Genomic DNA, 18,132 nt, shown 5'->3' with positions numbered 1-18,132 from the left:
AGCTTCCGAGATACTACACTCAAAACAGCTTATCAGCCTATGGAAGATCACAACCTTATATGCAAATGTGAATTTGTCTGAATGGGTGTTCCTATTCGAGAGATGTGATGCAAATTCGAAAAAATCAGCGAAACCAATAGCACTGCGTCTAAAATACAGGAGAAAGTAAAGAAAAAGTAGAAATTCGGCTTAATGGAAGGGGCTTTGAAATCCAATGCTAAAGCTGCGTACAAGTGTCCAATTAAAACCAATTGAAAACTAAAACTGAATCAACCACAATAAATATCTTTGTTTAACTTTGCATTTAAAGTCTACTCATGAAACTTTTTCCTAGGTTAAGGTTTAAGTTTTAAAGTGAACATAGTCCTATTTTAAGTGCCTTTTTTCATAAAAGACACGTTTCGTCATTCCTGAAAGTGTTTTTTTCAGAGGGAGATCGTTTTCGGTTTCTATATATGAGTAATGGATGTGTGAACATTGATATGAATATGAATAATTTTGCTAGCTTGGCGAAAAGATATTCTTGTCTCAATTTTGTTTACTTATTAAGAAAGGGAAGTTATTAAGAAAGGTTTCTTGTTTCTTTCTGCTTTTTGGTATTTCTTTAGTACTTTCACCCGAAAGAAATTAATGAACAATGTTGGCGGTGGAAATTGATGTGTGTTTCCGAAAAAAAATTAAGAAATTTGGTACACAGTGCAGATTTAGCCCCATAAAAAAAGTGAACACTATGGGTGGAATTATATCAACAAGTTTACTATCACCTTCTTATTTCGTTTGCTAATCTGCTCATAAACGCAGATATTTGAGAGGAAAGGGGGTAGAAAAAGAACATGTATGTCCAGTATTTTGGTGGAAAAACTTGGTAAAGATATTAGTTGATGGAAGATTTGGCAAAGCGCAAATTTACAGTGTCTCTCTTTTCTTTCAGGGTTATTTGGTCGGATATTTCAAAGAGGAAGGAGTGTGACAACTCCTTTTCTTTATTATTCAAGAGTAAAACATTCAGTAGACTAGAATTTTATTTCCTAGTTCTCAAGAAAGATTGGAAATCCAGATAAGGTAAATATATTCCCGTAATGTTCTGAAAGAGGACATTTAGGGACATTAGCTGTCTGCATCAAACGCACAAAAAAATTGATTATATTCGCTTTTATTTACATTTTTACGAGTCGGACAAACACTGTTTTTGAGGGGGAGTTTAAACCCCCTACCCCCCCCCCCTAAGATGCGGCTTTGCTTGGAAGTATTACGTTTCAATTAATGTTGTTTAAACCCTTACACCCGTATTACTTTCAATGCAATTATTTTGTTATTCTAAGAGATTAATAGGGGGAACCGAGTGTCTTGGAAGTCCTGTTGATTTTTTAGGAATTAACTAGCACAAACTTTAAGACACAAAAAAGATATATAAGACGAAAATAAAGATATAACGGTGCATGCGACATCATCTAAACTGATAGAAATTGTTTGATTGTGTCGTCAGACCTTTGTTTTTTGTCGTTTATGTTGTTTATTCTGTGTGGTGTTACATCCTATTAACTAGTACTATGGAAGTTTGGGGCAATAAAATTTTAATTCCAAATATTAACATGTACATAGAAGAACAAATGATATCACGATATTTACTAAGATACCTGAGTCAGTAACTGCTCTCTATGGTAATAAAAAAAAATAGTCCAGGTGCCAGTGGACAAAATTCACTTATTTTTAGATCGTTTTGACGCATCTGTTTCAAAGGGTCTGAAAGCATTTTCTAATCATATCAAACCCTCTGATTACGGTTATACCTGGTAACAGACTTCTCCGAGGGGTGCTTGCCCCTAAAAAAATGACCTGAAAGATTAAAGTGTTATCTTGCGAGTTTCATTTGCACTTGTCTCAGATTCACAGTGCTACCTGTTGTAAGGCACGTACTTTCAAGAAGAAGAAAGTATTAGCACCAAATTAAGTAACCACCAGTTAAAAGCCTAGCTGACCTCATCCACTCAACCATTGTTGAATTTAAAATATGCGTAAGGTATATCCAGACTCAAGTCAACGGAATCCAAAAAGCTACTACAGGACATATAAATTTTAGTAGACTGTAATATTTTAGTACATTGGGTATAGAAGGAGAAAAAGAAATGGGCTGAATATTTTTAACTGAAAAGGTTATGATTTTTAGCAGAACAAGAAAAAGAACTATTCTTATTCGTCGAAAAATTTTGAAATAGAAATAATTGTTATTTTTGGATAGAGCATTGAATTCTGAACCAAATGGCATAATAACTTTTTATCTATCTCATTACTCAGTGAAAGTAAAATCTATCAAGTACAGAACGTTTTCTATCAGTCTTGTTTTTATTTTATTCCTCACCTCGATTTTTTAGTTTCATTTCATTTCATAGTACCAACATTGGTTATAGTTCCAGATGATAGTTTTTCTTGTTACTATTTTGGAAAGTAGCAAAGTTAGGTAGACTAAATAAAACTTTCAGGAATGAATCAGATCCTAAAGTACACCACGGGAAGATATTTTTTAAGCTACTATTCCTATCCCGCCCCAATTTCTAGGGATTATAACATTGCATAGAATACGGGTAGGTGAAATAGGAAGACACGGAATCCAAATTTTCACAAAAATTCTAAATGGCACTTCTGACAAGAGCATCAAAACTTGGTAAGTCTAATGGCCCACTAAATGATATATTCTGCCCATTATAAGTGTGCTGGTTATTATATATATGACGGAAAAGCAAGTTGTTGGAGAAGAAGTACGTGCAAAATCAATGTTTGCCTTTTTCAGCGTCAAGCGCAAGAAAAGTTCAATAAACCTTGTGGCACCTGATCTTGCCCGTAAAATAAGCCTAAGCCTGGAAGCTAAGCAAAAAGTGGTAATAGAGGTGTTCAGTTAAACTCTCTAGCCGTTTCAAAGTGGGCAACTACATTACGATTTTGTATGAAATTTCAAGAATACTATGCCAGTTGGCTGGAATTGAAGGAATTAGTGATTCTGATAATGAACCGGCTAGGGCGGAAAAAGTGATTCTCCCAGTTTAGAAGACTGTGACTTTCGTTGATGACAATTTAAATCCAGTCAGATATTGTGAAGACGCCTTGACAATCATAATGACACCTGAAGTCACCGATGAAGCAATGGTTTCTAGTATTTTGCAAAACTGCAGAATATATAGGCCAGAAAACTATTCAAGGTTTTCTGAGTGGACAAAGTTACAACCCTTGAGATACCCAAAAACTGTTTTATGGGGCCAAAAGTGTAGCTGCCACAGCATCTCTAAAACTAGACGTGACCAAAAAGATCAAGTCGGCGTTACAAGTTGGTCAAGACTACCGAGTGGATGCCCTGGAGAAAATCTTATTATAGAAATTGCTTCTATTTTCGATTATAATTTGTAAAGAAACAGAAGGCGTAACTACATGATGGTAAAAAATCATCTTGGCTGGATCTATTCAAGACCTATTTGAATAAAGACTCTTGGCCAGGTGTAAGCAATATAAAACCCTCCCATGGAAAATGTTTTTCCCAAGAGAGATTAAACCTATCCCAAACCTTACAGAGCTCGGGTTGTCTCTCAGTCTATTTCTATTCCTGTAAGAAAAACCATGCATGGTTTTTCTGATTCTATCAATTTCTTTTGGGTTACAACACTTAAAAAATGCAACAGTTAAAGTTTAGTCGTATGATTTTAGGTGATTCAAAATAGGTCTGGGTAATATAGATTATTTGATAAATTAAACAAAAACTTACCAAGTTTGAAGTTTGATTGTAATTCTACTCCAAAGAAGGAGCGCCAGCGTAGCTGAGAGTTCAACTGAGATAGACGCGTGCAATCACCTCGATTGACCGAAGCAACACCAGTATTTTAAAGTCATTATAATATGCAGTGGTTAAGCTCATGATGAAATGCTGAGAGTTCAACGGGAAGGGAAATTGGGAGGGCAGTTGAACTCTCACCTACGCTGGCGCTCCTTGTTTGGAGTAGAATTACAATCAAACTTCAAACTTAGTAAGTTATTGTTTAATTTATCAATTCTGCTCCAAAAGGAGCGCCTTAGCTCCGCCTTCGAGTTCAACTGAGATTTTGAAGTTCAGCATGAGCTATACCAACACTAATGATGAATAATAGCCCTATTCATTAAAAGAGGCTGTTGTACAAAAATTCATTTATAGGAAGATATTTCAAATGTAACAAATTACAGTGAATAGAGTCAAAAGACAGATAACTGCTGACCCCTTTCAATTGGTTTATTATAATACCTTGCAAACGTTTTGGCATTTGTCCAGCCTACATATTTTATGATTTGATCTACATCAATTCCTCTTGCTTTAAGTTGGGACGTTGAGGCAGACCGTGTGCTATGAGCACCATAAACACTGATATCTATACCTGCAAGAGATAAAACTTCTTTTATCCATCTAGAAATAGATGACTTGGACGCAGCAGTATGAGGCTTACGATATGTAAGAAAAAGTGCGTCGTTTCTATTCAGATATGATGTCATTATAATTACTAATATACCTAGCTAGGTGCGTCGCCGGACAACCAAACACTACTAAAATATTCCAACTCTTGCATTTCAACGAAAGAAATTCAAATGAACTTTGAAAAATCAAGAAAATGTAACTGTGACTAGGTAAACCACAACCAAACACTACTGAAATATTCCAACTCTTACATTTCAATGAAAAAAATTCAAAATGAACTTTGAAAAATTATGAAAATGTAACTGTGACAAGGTAAACCACAACGAAACACTAGTGAAATATTCAAACTCTTGTATTTCAACTAAAAAAAATTCAAAATGAACTTTGAAAAATCAGGAAATGTAGCTGTGACAAGGTAAACCATAACCAAACACTACTGAAATATTCCAACTCTTGCATTTCAACGAAAGAAATTCAAAATGAACTTTGAAAAATTAAGAAAATGTAACTGTGACAAGGTAAACCACAACGAAACACAACCGAAATATTCCAACTCTTGCATTTCAATGAAAGAAATTCAAAATGAACTTTGAAAAATCATGAGAATGTAAGTGTGACAAGGTAAACCACAACCAAACACTACTAAAATATTCCAACTCTTGCATTTCAATGAAAGAAAATCAAATGAACTTTGAAAAATCAGGAAAATGTAACTGTGACAAGGTAAACCACAACCAAACACTACTGAAATATTCCAACTCTTGCATTTCAACGAAAGAAATTCAAAATGAACTTTGAAAAATCAGGAAAATGTAACTGTGACAAGGTAAACCACAACCAAATGAAATATTCCAACTCTTTCATTTCAACGAAGGAAATTCAAAATGAACTTTGAAAAATCAAGAAAATGTAACTCTGACAAGGTAAACCACAACCAAACACTACTGAAATATTCCAACTCTTGCATTTCAACGAAAGAAATTCAAAATGAACTTTGAAAAATCAAGAAAATGTAACTGTGACAAGTTAAACCACTACCAAACACTAGTGGAATATTCCAACTCTTGCATTTCAACGAAGGAAATTCAAAATTAACTTTGAAAAATTAAGAAAATGTAACTGTGACAAGGTAAACCACAACCAAACACTACTAAAATATTCCAACTCTTGCATTTCAACGAAAGAAATTCAAAATGAACTTTGAAAAATCAAGAAAATGTAAGTGTGACAAGGTAAACCACAACCAAACACTACTGAAATATTCCAACTCTTGCATTTCAACGAAAGAAATTCAAATGAACTTTCAAAAATCAAGAAAATATAACTGTGACTAGGTAAACCACAACCAAACACTACTGAAATATTCCAACTCTTACATTTCAATGAAAGAAATTCAAACTGAACTTTGAAAAATCAAGAAAATGTAAATGTGACAGGGTGAAGCACAACCAAACACTACTGAAATAATCCAACTCTTGCATTTCAACGAAAGAAATTCAAAATGAACTTTTAAAAATCAATAAAATGTAACTCTGACAAGGTAAACCACAACCAAACACTACTGAAATATTCCAACTCTTGCATTTAAACGAAAAAATTCAAAATGAACTTTGAAAAATCAGGAAAATGTAACTGTGACAAGGCAAATCACTACCAAACACTAGTGAAATATTCCAACTCTTGCATTTCAACAAAGGAAATTCAAAATGAACTTTGAAAAATTAAGAAAATGTAACTGTGACAAGGTAAACCACAACCAAACACTACTAAAATATTCCAACTCTTGCATTTCAACGAAAGAAATTCAAATGAACTTTGAAAAATCAAGAAAATGTAAGTGTGACAAGGTAAACCACAACCAAACACTACTGAAATATTCCAACTCTTACATATCAACGAAAGAAATTCAAATGAACTTTGAAAAATCAAGAAAATGTAAATGTGACTAGGTAAACCACAGCCAAACACTACTGAAATATTCCAACTCTTGGATTTCAACAAAAGAAATTCAAAATGAACTTTGAAAAATCAAGAAAATGTAACTGTGACAAGGTAAACCATAACGAAACACTACTGAAATATTCCAACTCTTGCATTTCAACGAAAGAAATTCAAAATGAACTTTGAAAAATCAACAAAATGTAACTGTGACAAGGTAAACCACAACCAAACACTACTGAAATATTCCAACTCTTGCATTTCAACGAAAGAAATTCAAAATGATCTTTGAAAAATCATGAAAATGCAAGTGTGACAAGGTAAACCACAACCAAACACTTCTGAAATATTCCAACTCTTGCATTTCAACGAAAGAAATTCAAAATGAACTTTGAAAAATTAAGAAAATGTAACTGTGACAAGGTAAACCACAACCAAACACTACTGAAATATTCCAACTCTTGCATTTCAATGAAAGAAATTCAAAATGAACTTTGAAAAATCAAGAAAATGTAACTTTGACAAGGTAAACCACAACCAAACACTATTGAAATATTCCAACTCTTGCATTTCAATGAAAGAAATTCAAAACAAACTTTGAGAAATAAAGAAAATGTAACTGTGATAAGGTAAACCACAGCCAAACACTACTTAAATATTCCAACTCTTACATTTCAAGGAAAGAAATTCAGATGAACTTTGAAAAATCAAGAAAATGTAACTGTGACAAGGTAAACCACAAGCAAACACTACTGAAATATTCCAACTCTTGAATTTCAACAAAAGAAATTCAAAATGAACTTTGAAAAATTTAGAAAATGTAACCATGACAAAGGTAAACCACAACCAAACTCTACTGAAATATTCCAACTCTTGCATTTCAACGAAAGAAGTTCAAAATGAACTTTGAAAAATCAGGAAAATGTAACTGTGACAAGGTAAACCACAACCAAAAACTACTGAAATATTCCATCTCTTGCATTTCAACGAAAGAAATTCAAAATGAACTTTGAAAAATCAGGAAAATGTAACTGTGACATGGTAAACCACAACCAAATGAAATATTCCAACTCTTGCATTTCAACGAAGGAAATTCAAAATGAACTTTGAAAAATCAAGAAAATGTAACACTTAATATGTACACAGCAGCCACGAACAACAGTCATAGTACAAATAGAGACCGTCAGCTAAAGAAATTCCAATGTAAAAATTAAAATTATATAAAATTTAAGTATGTCTTTTTAAACCACTGCCAAACACTAGTGAAATGTTCCAACTTTTGCATTTCATGGACGGACATTCAAAATTAAATTAGAAAAATTAGGAAAATGTAACTTTGACAATGTCAAACACTACCATGCACTAGTAAAATATTCCAACTCTTGCATTTCAACGAAAGAAATTCAAAATGAACTTTTAAAAAAAAATAAAATTTAACTGTTACTATTTAAACCCCAACCAAACAAAAATTAAATATTAAAAATATAGAATTTAATATAATTAAATAAAAATGAACTTTCAAAAATCAAGAAAATGTAACTGTGACTAGGTAAACCACAACCAAACACTACTGAAATATTCCAACTCTTACATTTCAATGAAAGAAATTCAAATGAACTTTGAAAAATCAAGAAAATGTAACTTTGACAGGGTAAACCACAACCAAACACTACTGAAATATTCCAACTCTTGCATTTCAACGAAATAAATTCAAAATGAACTTTGGAAAATCAAGAAAATGTAACTCTGACAAGGTAAACCACAACCAAACACTACTGAAATATTCCATCTCTTGCATTTCAACGAAAAAATTCAAGATAAACTTTGAAAAATCAAGAAAATGTAACTGTGACAAGGCAAACCACTACCAAACACTAGTTAAATATTCAAACTCTTGCATTTCAATAAATGAAAATCAAAATGAACTTTGAAAAATCAAGAAAATGTAACTGTGACAAGGTAAACCACAACCAAACACTACTGAAATATTCCAACTCTTGTATTTCAACTAAAGAAATTCAAAATGAACTTTGAAAAATCAATAAAATGTAACTGTGACAAGGTAAACCACAACCAAACCCTCCTGAAAAATTCCAACAATAGCATATCAACTATATAAATTCAAATGAACATTGAAAAAACAAGAAAATGTAACTGTGACTAGGTAAACCACAAACAAACACTACTAAAATATTCCAACTCTTGGATTTCAACAAAAGAAATTCAAAATGAACTTAGAAAAATCAGGAAAATGTAACTCAGACAAGGTAAACCACAACCAAAAACTACTGAAATATTCCAACTCTTGCATTTCAACGAAATAAATTCAAAATGAACTTTTAAAAATCAAGAAAATGTAACTGTGACAAGGTAAACCACAACTAAACACTACTGAAATATTCCAACTCTTTCATTTCAACGAAAGAAATTCAAAATGATCTTTGAAAAATCAAGAAAATGTAACTGTGACCAGGTAAACCACAACCAAACACTACTGAATTATTCCAACTCTTGCATTTCAACGAAATAATTTCAAAATGATCTTTGATAAATTAATAAAATGTAACAGTGACACTTTAAAACACAACAACACACTATTGAAATATTCAAACTCTTGCATTTCAACGAAAGAAATTCAAAATGAACTTTGAAAAATCAAGAAAATGTAACTTGGACAAGTTAAACCACAACCAAACACTAATGAAATATTCCAACTCTTGCATTTCAATTAAAGAAATTCAAAATAAACTTTGAGAAATCAATAAAATGTAACTGTGATAAGGTAAACCACAGCCAAACACTACTGAAATATTCCAACTCTTACATTTCAAGGAATTAAATTCAGATGAACTTTGAAAAACAAAGAAAATGTAACTGTGACAAGGTAAACAACAAGCAAACACTACTAAAATATTCCAACTCTTGCATTTCAACAAAAGAAATTCAAAATGAACTTTGAAAAATTTAGAAAATGTAACCATGACAAAGGTAAACCACAACCAAACTCTACTGAAATATTCCAACTCTTGCATTTCAACGAAAGAAATTAAAAATAAACTTTTAAAAATTATGAAAATGTAACTGTGACAATTTAAACCACGACCAAACACTACTGAAATATTCCAACTCTTTCATTTCAACTAAAGAAATACAAAATTAACTTTTGAGAATATATCAACTTTAACTTTGAAACGTTAAAAAACAACCAAACACTCTTGAAATGTTACAACTCTTGCATTTCAATGAAAGAAATTCAAAACGAACTTTGAGAAATAAAGACAATGAAACTGTGATAAGGTAAACCACAGCCAAACAATACTGAAATATTCCAACTCTTACATTTCCATGAATGAAATTCAGATGAATTTTGAAAAACCAATAAAGTGTAACGGTGATAAGGTAAACCACAACCAAAAACTACTAAAATATTCCAACTCTTGCATTTCAACAACGTAAATTCGAAATTAAATTTGAAAAATAGAGAAAATGTAACTATGACAAAGCTAAACCACAACCAAACTCTACTGAAATATTCCAACTCTTGTATTTCATCGACACAAGTTCAACATGAACATTGAAAAATCAAGAAAATGTAACTGTGACAAGTTTAACCACAACCAAACAGTACTGAAATATTCAAACTCTTGAATTTCAAAGACAGAAATTCAAATGAAGTTTGAAAAATCGAGATAATGTAACTCTGACAAGGTAAACCACAATCAAACACTACTGAAATATTGCCACTCTTGCATTTCCACGAAAAAAAATTCAAAATAAACTTAGAAAAATCAAGAAAATGTGACTGTGACAAGTTAAACCACAGGCAAACACTACTGAAATAGTCCAACTCTTGCTCTTCAAGGAATTAAATTCGAAATGAAATTTTAAGAGCCAGGAAAGTGTATCTGTGACAATCTAATCGATGACCAGCCGCCTCAGAAATAGTCCAACTTTTGCATTTCAAGGAGAGCAATTAGGAATGAGCATTGATCAATCAAGAAAATCTAAGTGAGACATGGGAAACCACAACCAAACACTACTGAAATATTCCAACTCTTGCATTTCAACGAAAGAAATTCAAAATGAACTTTGAAAAATCGAGAAAATGTAACTGTGACAAGGTAAACCACAACGAAACCAAACTGAAATATACCAACTCTTGCATTTCAACGAAGGAAGTTCAAAATTAACTTTGAAATATAAAGAGAACGCAACTCTGACAATGTAAACAACAACCAACCACTACTGAAAAATTCCAACTCTTGCATTTCAACGAAAGAAATTCAAAATGAACTTTGAAAAATTAGTAAAAAGTAACTGTGACAAGGTAAACCACTACCAAACACTAGTGAAATTGTCCAACTCTTGCATTTCAAAGAATGAAATTAAAAATGAAGTTTGAAAAATTAAGAAAATGTAACTGTGACAAGGTAAACCACAAACAGACACTACTAAAATATTCCAACTCTTGCATTTCAAAGAAAGAAATTCAAAAATGAAATTTGAAAAATAAAGAAATTGTAACTGTTACAAGGTAAACCTCAACCAAACACTACTGAAATATTCCAACTCTTACATTTCAACGAAAGAAATTCAAAATGAACTTTGAAAAATCAAGAAAATGTAACTGTGACTAGGTAAACCCCAACCAAACACTACTTAAATATTCCAACTCTTACATTTCAACTAAATAAATTCAAATGAACTTTGGAAAATCAAGAAAATGTAAGTATGACAAGGTAAACCGCAACCAAACACTACTGAAATATTCAAACTCTTGCGTTTCAAGTAAATAAATCCAAAATAAACTTTGAAAAATCAAGAAAATTTAAGTGTGACTAGGTAAACCGCAACCAAACACTATTGAAATATTCCAACTCTTGCATTTCAACGAAAAAATTCAAAATGAACTTGGAAAAATCAAGAAAATGTAACTGTGACAAGGCAAACCACTACCAAACACTAGTGAAATATTCCAACTCTTGCATTTCAACGAAAGAAATTCAAAATGAACTTTGAAAAATTAAGAAAATATAACTGTGACGAGGTAAACCACAACCAAACACTACTAAAATATTCCAACTCTTTCATTTCAACGAATGAAATTCAAATGAACTTTGAAAAATAAAGAAAATTTAACTTTGACAAGGTAAACCGCAACCAAACACTACTGAAATATTCCAACTCTTGCATTTCAATGAAAGAAATTCAAAATGAACTTTGAAAAATTAAGAAAATGTAACTGTGACAAGGTAAACCACAACCAAACACTACTGAAATATTCCAACTCTTGCATTTCAACGAAAAAAAATACAAAATGAACTATGAAAAATCAGGAAAATGTAACTGTGACAAGGTAAACCAAAACCAAACACTACTGAAAAATTCCAACTCTTGCATTTAAACTAAATAAATTCAAAATGAACTTTGAAAAATTAAGAAAATGCAACTGTGACAAGGTAAACCACAACGAAACAAAACTGAAATATTCCAACTCTTGCATTTCAATGAAATAAATTCAAAATGAACTTTGAAAAATCATGAGAATGTAAGTGTGACAAGGTAAACCACAACCAAACCCTAATAAAATATTCCAACTCTTGCATTTCAATGAAAGAAAATCAAATGAACTTTGAAGAATCAAGAAAATGTAACTTTGACAAGGTAAACCATAACCAAACACTACTGAAATAGTCCAACTCTTGCTTTTCAACGAAAGAAATTCGAAATGAACTTTGAAAAATCAAGAAAATGTAACTGTGACACGGTAAACCATAACCAAACACTACTGAAATATTCCAGCTCTTGCATTTCAACGAAAGAAATTCAAAATGAACTTTGAAAAATCAGGAAAATGTAACTGTGACAAGGTAAACCACAACCAAATGAAATATTCCAACTCTTGCATTTCAACGAAGGAAATTCAAAATGAACTTTGAAAAATCAAGAAAATGTAACTCTGACAAGGTAAACCACAACCAAACACGACTGAAATATTCCAACTCTTGAATTACAACGAAGGAAATTCAAAATGATATTTTAAAATTAAAGAAAAGGTAAGTGTGACAAGTTAAACCACTACCAAACACTAGTGTAATATTCCAACTCTTGCATTTCAACGAAGGAAATTCAAAATGAACTTTGAAAAATTAAGAAAATGTAACTGTGACAAGGTAAACCACAACCAAACACTACTGAAATATTCCAACTCTTTCATTTCAACGAAAGAAATTCAAAACGAACTATTGAAAATCAAGAAATTATAACTGTCAGATTATAAACAAAAACCACCCGATAATGAAATAGTCCAACTCTTGAATTTCAATGGAGGAAGTACTAAAGAAAATTGCAATATCACTCAAATGGAAATTAGAAAATGAGCCACAAAACCAAGCACTGCAGAAAAATTACAACTCTTACATTTCAATGAAAGAAATTAAAAATGAACTTTGAAAAATCAAGAAAATGTAACTGTGATAAGGTGAACCACAACCAAACACTACTGAAATATTCCAACTCTTGTATTTCAACGAAAGAAAATCAAAATTAACTTTGAAAAATCAAGAGAATGTAACTGTTACAAGTTAAACCAAAACCAAACACTACTGAAATATTCAAACTCTTACATTTAAACTAAAAAATTCAAAATAAACTTTGAAAAATCAAGAAAATGTAACTGTGACAAGGTAAACCACAACCAAACACAAGTGGAATATTCCAACTCTTTCATTTCAACGAAATAAATTCAAAAAGAAATTTGCAAAATAAAGAAAATGTAACTGTGACAAGGTAAACCACAACCAAACACTACTAAAAAATTCCAACTCTTGCAATTCAACGAAAGAAATTCAAAATGAACTTTGAAAAATCAAGAAAATGTAAGTGTGACAAGGTAAACCACAGCGAAACACTACTGAAATATTCCAACTCTTGCATTTCAATGAAAGAAATTCAAATGAACTTTGAAAAATCAATAAAATGTAACTGTGACTAGGTAAACCAAAACCAAACAATACTGAAATATTCCAACTCTTTGATTTCAACAAAAGAAATTCAAAATGAACTTTGAAAAATCAAGAAAATGTAACTCTGACAAGGTAAACCACAACCAAACACTACTGAAATATTCCAACTCTTGCATTTCAACGAAAGAAATTCAAAATGAACTTTGAAAAATTAAGAAAATGTAACTGTGACAAGGTAAACCACAACCAAACACTAGTGAAATATTCCAACTCTTGCATTTCAACGAAAAAAAATTCAAAATGAACTTTGAAAAATCAGGAAAATGTAACTGTGACAAGGTAAACCATAACCAAACACCACTGAAATATTCCAACTCTTGCATTTCAACGAAAGAAATTCAAAATGAACTTTGAAAAATTAAGACAATGTAAGTGTGACAAGGTAAACCACAACGAAACACAACTGAAATATTCCAACTCTTGCATTTCAATGAAAGAAATTCATAATGAACTTTGAAAAATCATGAGAATGTAAGTGTGACAAGGTAAACCACAACCAAACACTACTGAAATATTCCAACTCTTGCATTTCAATGAAAGAAAATCAAAAAGAACTTTGAAAAATCAAGAAAATGTAACTGTGAAACTGTAAACCACAACCAAACTCTACTGAAATATTACAACTATTTAATTTCAACTAAAAACATTCTATATTAACTTTGAAAAATCAAGAGAATGTAACTGTGACACGATAAACCACAACCACACACTACTGAAATATTCCAGCTCTTGCATTTCAATGACAGAAATTCAAAATGAACTTTGAAAAATCAAGAAAATGTGACTCTGACTCGGTAAACCACAACCACACACTACTGAAATATTCCAGCTCTTGCATTTCAACGAAAGAAATTCAAAATGAACTTTGAAAAATCAGGAAAATGTAACTGTGACAAGGAAAACCACAACCAAACACTACTGAAATATTCCAACTCTTGCATTTCTACGAAGGAAATTCAAAATGAACTTTGAAAAATCAAGAAAATGTAACTCTGACAAGTTAAACCACTACCAAACACTTCTGAAATATTCCAACTCTTGCATTTCAAGGAAAGAAATTCAAAATGAAATTTGAAAAATTAAGAAAATGTAAGTGTGACAGGGTAAACCACTACCAAACATTAGTGAAATTTTCCAACTCTTGCATTTCAAAGAAGGAAATTCAAAATGAACTTTTAAAAATCATGAAAATGTAACTGTTACACTGTAAACCAAGACGACACACAACTGAAATATAACCAAACTATCATGTCATCTAAACAAATACAAAATAAACAATGACAAATAAAGAAAATGTAACTGTGTCAAGGTAAACCATAACCAAACACTACTTACAAATTCCAACTCTTTAATTTCAACTACAGATATTCAAAATGAAATATGAACAATCAAGAAAATGAAACTGTGGCAAGGTAAACCAAATCGAAACACTACTGAAATATTCCAACTCTTGCATTACAACGAAAGAAATTAAAAATGAACCTTGAAAAATCAAGAAAATGTAACTGTGGCAAGGTAAACCACAACCAAACACTACTGAAACATTCCAACTCTTGCATTCCAACAAAAAAATTCAAAATGAACTTTGAAAAATCAAGAAAATGTAACTGTGTCAATGTAAACCACAACGAAACACTACTGAAATATTCCAACTCTCGCATTTCAATGAAAGAAAATCAAAATGAACTTTGAAAAATCAAGAAAATGTAACTGTGTCAATGTAAACCACAACGAAACACTACTGAAATATTCCAACTCTCGCATTTCAACGAAAGAAATTCAAAATGAACTTTGAAAAATCAGACCTTTGGAGGGGGAGGGGCCGGGGGGAGGGGGTCGTTCTGTGTCTCAGTGCACAAAAAAAAGTATAAGAAATAGGGGAGGGAAGGGGAGGGGAGGAGGGGAGGAGGAGGAGGGAGGGAGGAGGAGGAGGGGAGGAGGAGGAGGAGGGGATGAGAGGAGGAGGAGGGGATGAGAGGAGGAGGAGGAGGAGGAGGGAGGAGATGGAGGGAGAGGGGCTCCTTTGGGGGGCCAAAGGGGGGAGGGGCCCTTTGGGCCCCGGGGGGGGGTCTGGGGGAACCTTGAGAGCCGGGGGCCCTTTGGGAGCCCAGTGGACCTTTGAAGACCGGTGGCTTCCTTCGGGGTTGGGGTAGAGGGATCGGGGGCCCTTGGGGTTGGGGTAGAGTAATGGGGGCCCTTTGGGTTGGGGTAGATCGCTCGGGGCCCTTTGGGTTGGGGTAGAGGACCTCACAACACTGTTCAATTGAAACTTGTGTATTATAACGACCACGCTCAAAACCTCTTCCAAAATCTCTTCAAAATTCATATTTTATAATGTCTCTAAGTGTTTCGCCGAAATAATTCCATAAAATAGCTAAAACGGTTTCGCCAAAATTACCCCCCATACGGAATTTCAGCATGTTCCTTTTGTTTGGCATCTCTGCGCTAATGCATTTCAAATTATTTGGAAACCTTTTCGCGCGCTAAGATCTAAACATTCGCACAGAGACAGTTCTTCTGGAAGAACTCCAGACATTAATTAATTCCCCTTTTGTGTCAATCAATCAATCATGACATCATCTGTCATGTGTGATCAAAACTTTGTCTCGGAGACAATTCTGGTCGAACTCCAAAGACATTAATTAACTTGACGTCATCTGTCAGACATTAATTAACTGTTTCCGGGAACCTCATAACATCTGGCTCGAATAACAACAACAAATACTATTTCTGGATCATAACATCTGCCTCGAACGACAACAACACACCTGGAGAAAGAGGTCATTGACCGATTACGCAATCATTCTCCCTAATGACTCTATGCCCATATATGGACTCCTGTCACGAGTTATAGGGTCCTCTCTACTTACGAGCATACCTTCCATAAGAACCATATATCCCCCCAGAGCAATACTTACAATTCCTGCCCCGGCCCTGGGGGGGTTTGTATCGATACAGGAGTTTTTCTTATCTGACCTTTGAACTATTTTTAACGAAAGGACCATACGTAAAGGAGTCTTTGTTATATGATCTTTGAACTATTTTTAACGAAATGACTACCTCAAATTCGGGGGGGGGGCAGTTACCCTCTGATCTTCAGATTTCCAATCGAATGAGCCCCCTTTGAAGTTTATACGACGAACCCTTCTACATGAAGTGCCGGTGGGTAAAAAATAAATGGACTGTGGGGGAGCCTAGCTGCCCTCCAATCACTTTTGACTCTTAAAAAGTGAATTATAACTTTCAATTTCCAGTTAAATTAGCCATGTAGGAAGTTTATCCGAGCATCCCGTACGCAACCAAGCCCGCGACCCCCATGTCCGAACTTACAAAACCTCCCACCGGGTCCGGGGGGGATGTGTTTACCCCGGATTTTGGGTGTAAAATACATCTAACTATGAGTCAAAGGAGTTATCACTCAAAATTTCTATCTGAGGCATTTACGCCGTAGAGGAGGGGGGGGGCTAGGTGTCCTCCGATCTAATTTTAATATTAAAAAGTGAAAAATAACTTTCAATTTACAGTCAAATTAGCCAGCTCCGAAGTTTATATGAGCATCCCATCCATAAGAACTATATATACTCCTAGAGCATTACCCATAACGCCAGCCTCCACGCCCTGGCTGGTTCCGTCGACACAGAAATTTTTCTTATCTGACTTGTGAACTATTTTGAACGAAATGGGTTTTATAAAAATTTTATCGGATGGGCTTGGGTAAAAAGGGTGTGTGGGGGGGGGCTAGTTGCCCTCGGATATCTTTTGACTCTTCAAAATTGAACTAGAACTTTCAATTTCTTATCAAATGAGCCCCCTCTGAAGTTTATAAGAGCATCCCTTTCATAAGAACTACTTACGCCCCCAGGACAACACTTACAACGCCTATCCCCCCGGCTCTGGGGGGCGTTTTTGTTATATAATTTTTGAAAAAATTCCAAAACACTGGCTATCTCAAAATTTGTAGCTGACGGGTCTGGGGAAAAAGAGCGTTGGCGGGGGGGGGGGGCTAGTTTAACTCTCTTTACTCTTAAAAAGTGAACTAGAACTTTCAAGGTCCAATTAAATGAGCCCTCTATGAAGTTTATACGAGCATCCCTTTCATAAGAAAGGGCTACATGCCCTTAGGGCATAACTTAGAACGCCTTTCCCTGTGCCCTGGGGGGTTCTATTGACACCGGAATTTTTTCTTATACGACCTTTGAACGATTTTTAACAAAATTTCGATCTCAAAATTTTCATCAGATGGGTTTTGAAAAAGAAGGCGTGGGGGGGGGGGCTAGCGGCCCTCCGATCTCTTTTGACTAGTAAAATTGAGCTCGAACTTTCAATATCCAATCAAATGAGCCCTCTCTGAAGTTTATACGAGTTCCCTTTCAAACTGGCTATCTCAAAATTTGTAGCGGACGGGTTCGGGGAAAAAGAGCGTTGGTGGGGGGGGGGGCTAGTTTAACTCTCTTGACTCTTAAAAAGTACTATAACTTTCAATTTCCAATCAAATGAGCCATCTATGAAGTTTATACGAGCATCCCTTTCAAAAGAACCATACCTGCCCATAGGGCATAATTGAGAATGCCTGTCCCTGTGCCCTGGGGGGTTCTATTGACACCGGATTTTTTTCTTATCCAACCTTTAAACTATTTTTAACAAAATTTCTATCACAAAATTTTCAACAGAGGGGTTTTGAAAAAGAAGGCGTGGGGGGGGGGCTATCTGCCCTCGGATCTCTTTTGACTATTAAAAATT

Source organism: Artemia sp. Qi Xiang Cuo, chromosome 20, assembly GCF_049724085.1.
Source record: "Artemia sp. Qi Xiang Cuo chromosome 20, ASM4972408v1, whole genome shotgun sequence".
Taxonomy (NCBI): domain Eukaryota; kingdom Metazoa; phylum Arthropoda; class Branchiopoda; order Anostraca; family Artemiidae; genus Artemia; species Artemia sp. Qi Xiang Cuo.
The sequence above is the reverse complement of the archived record's forward strand: the minus strand, read 5'-3'. Positions refer to the sequence as shown.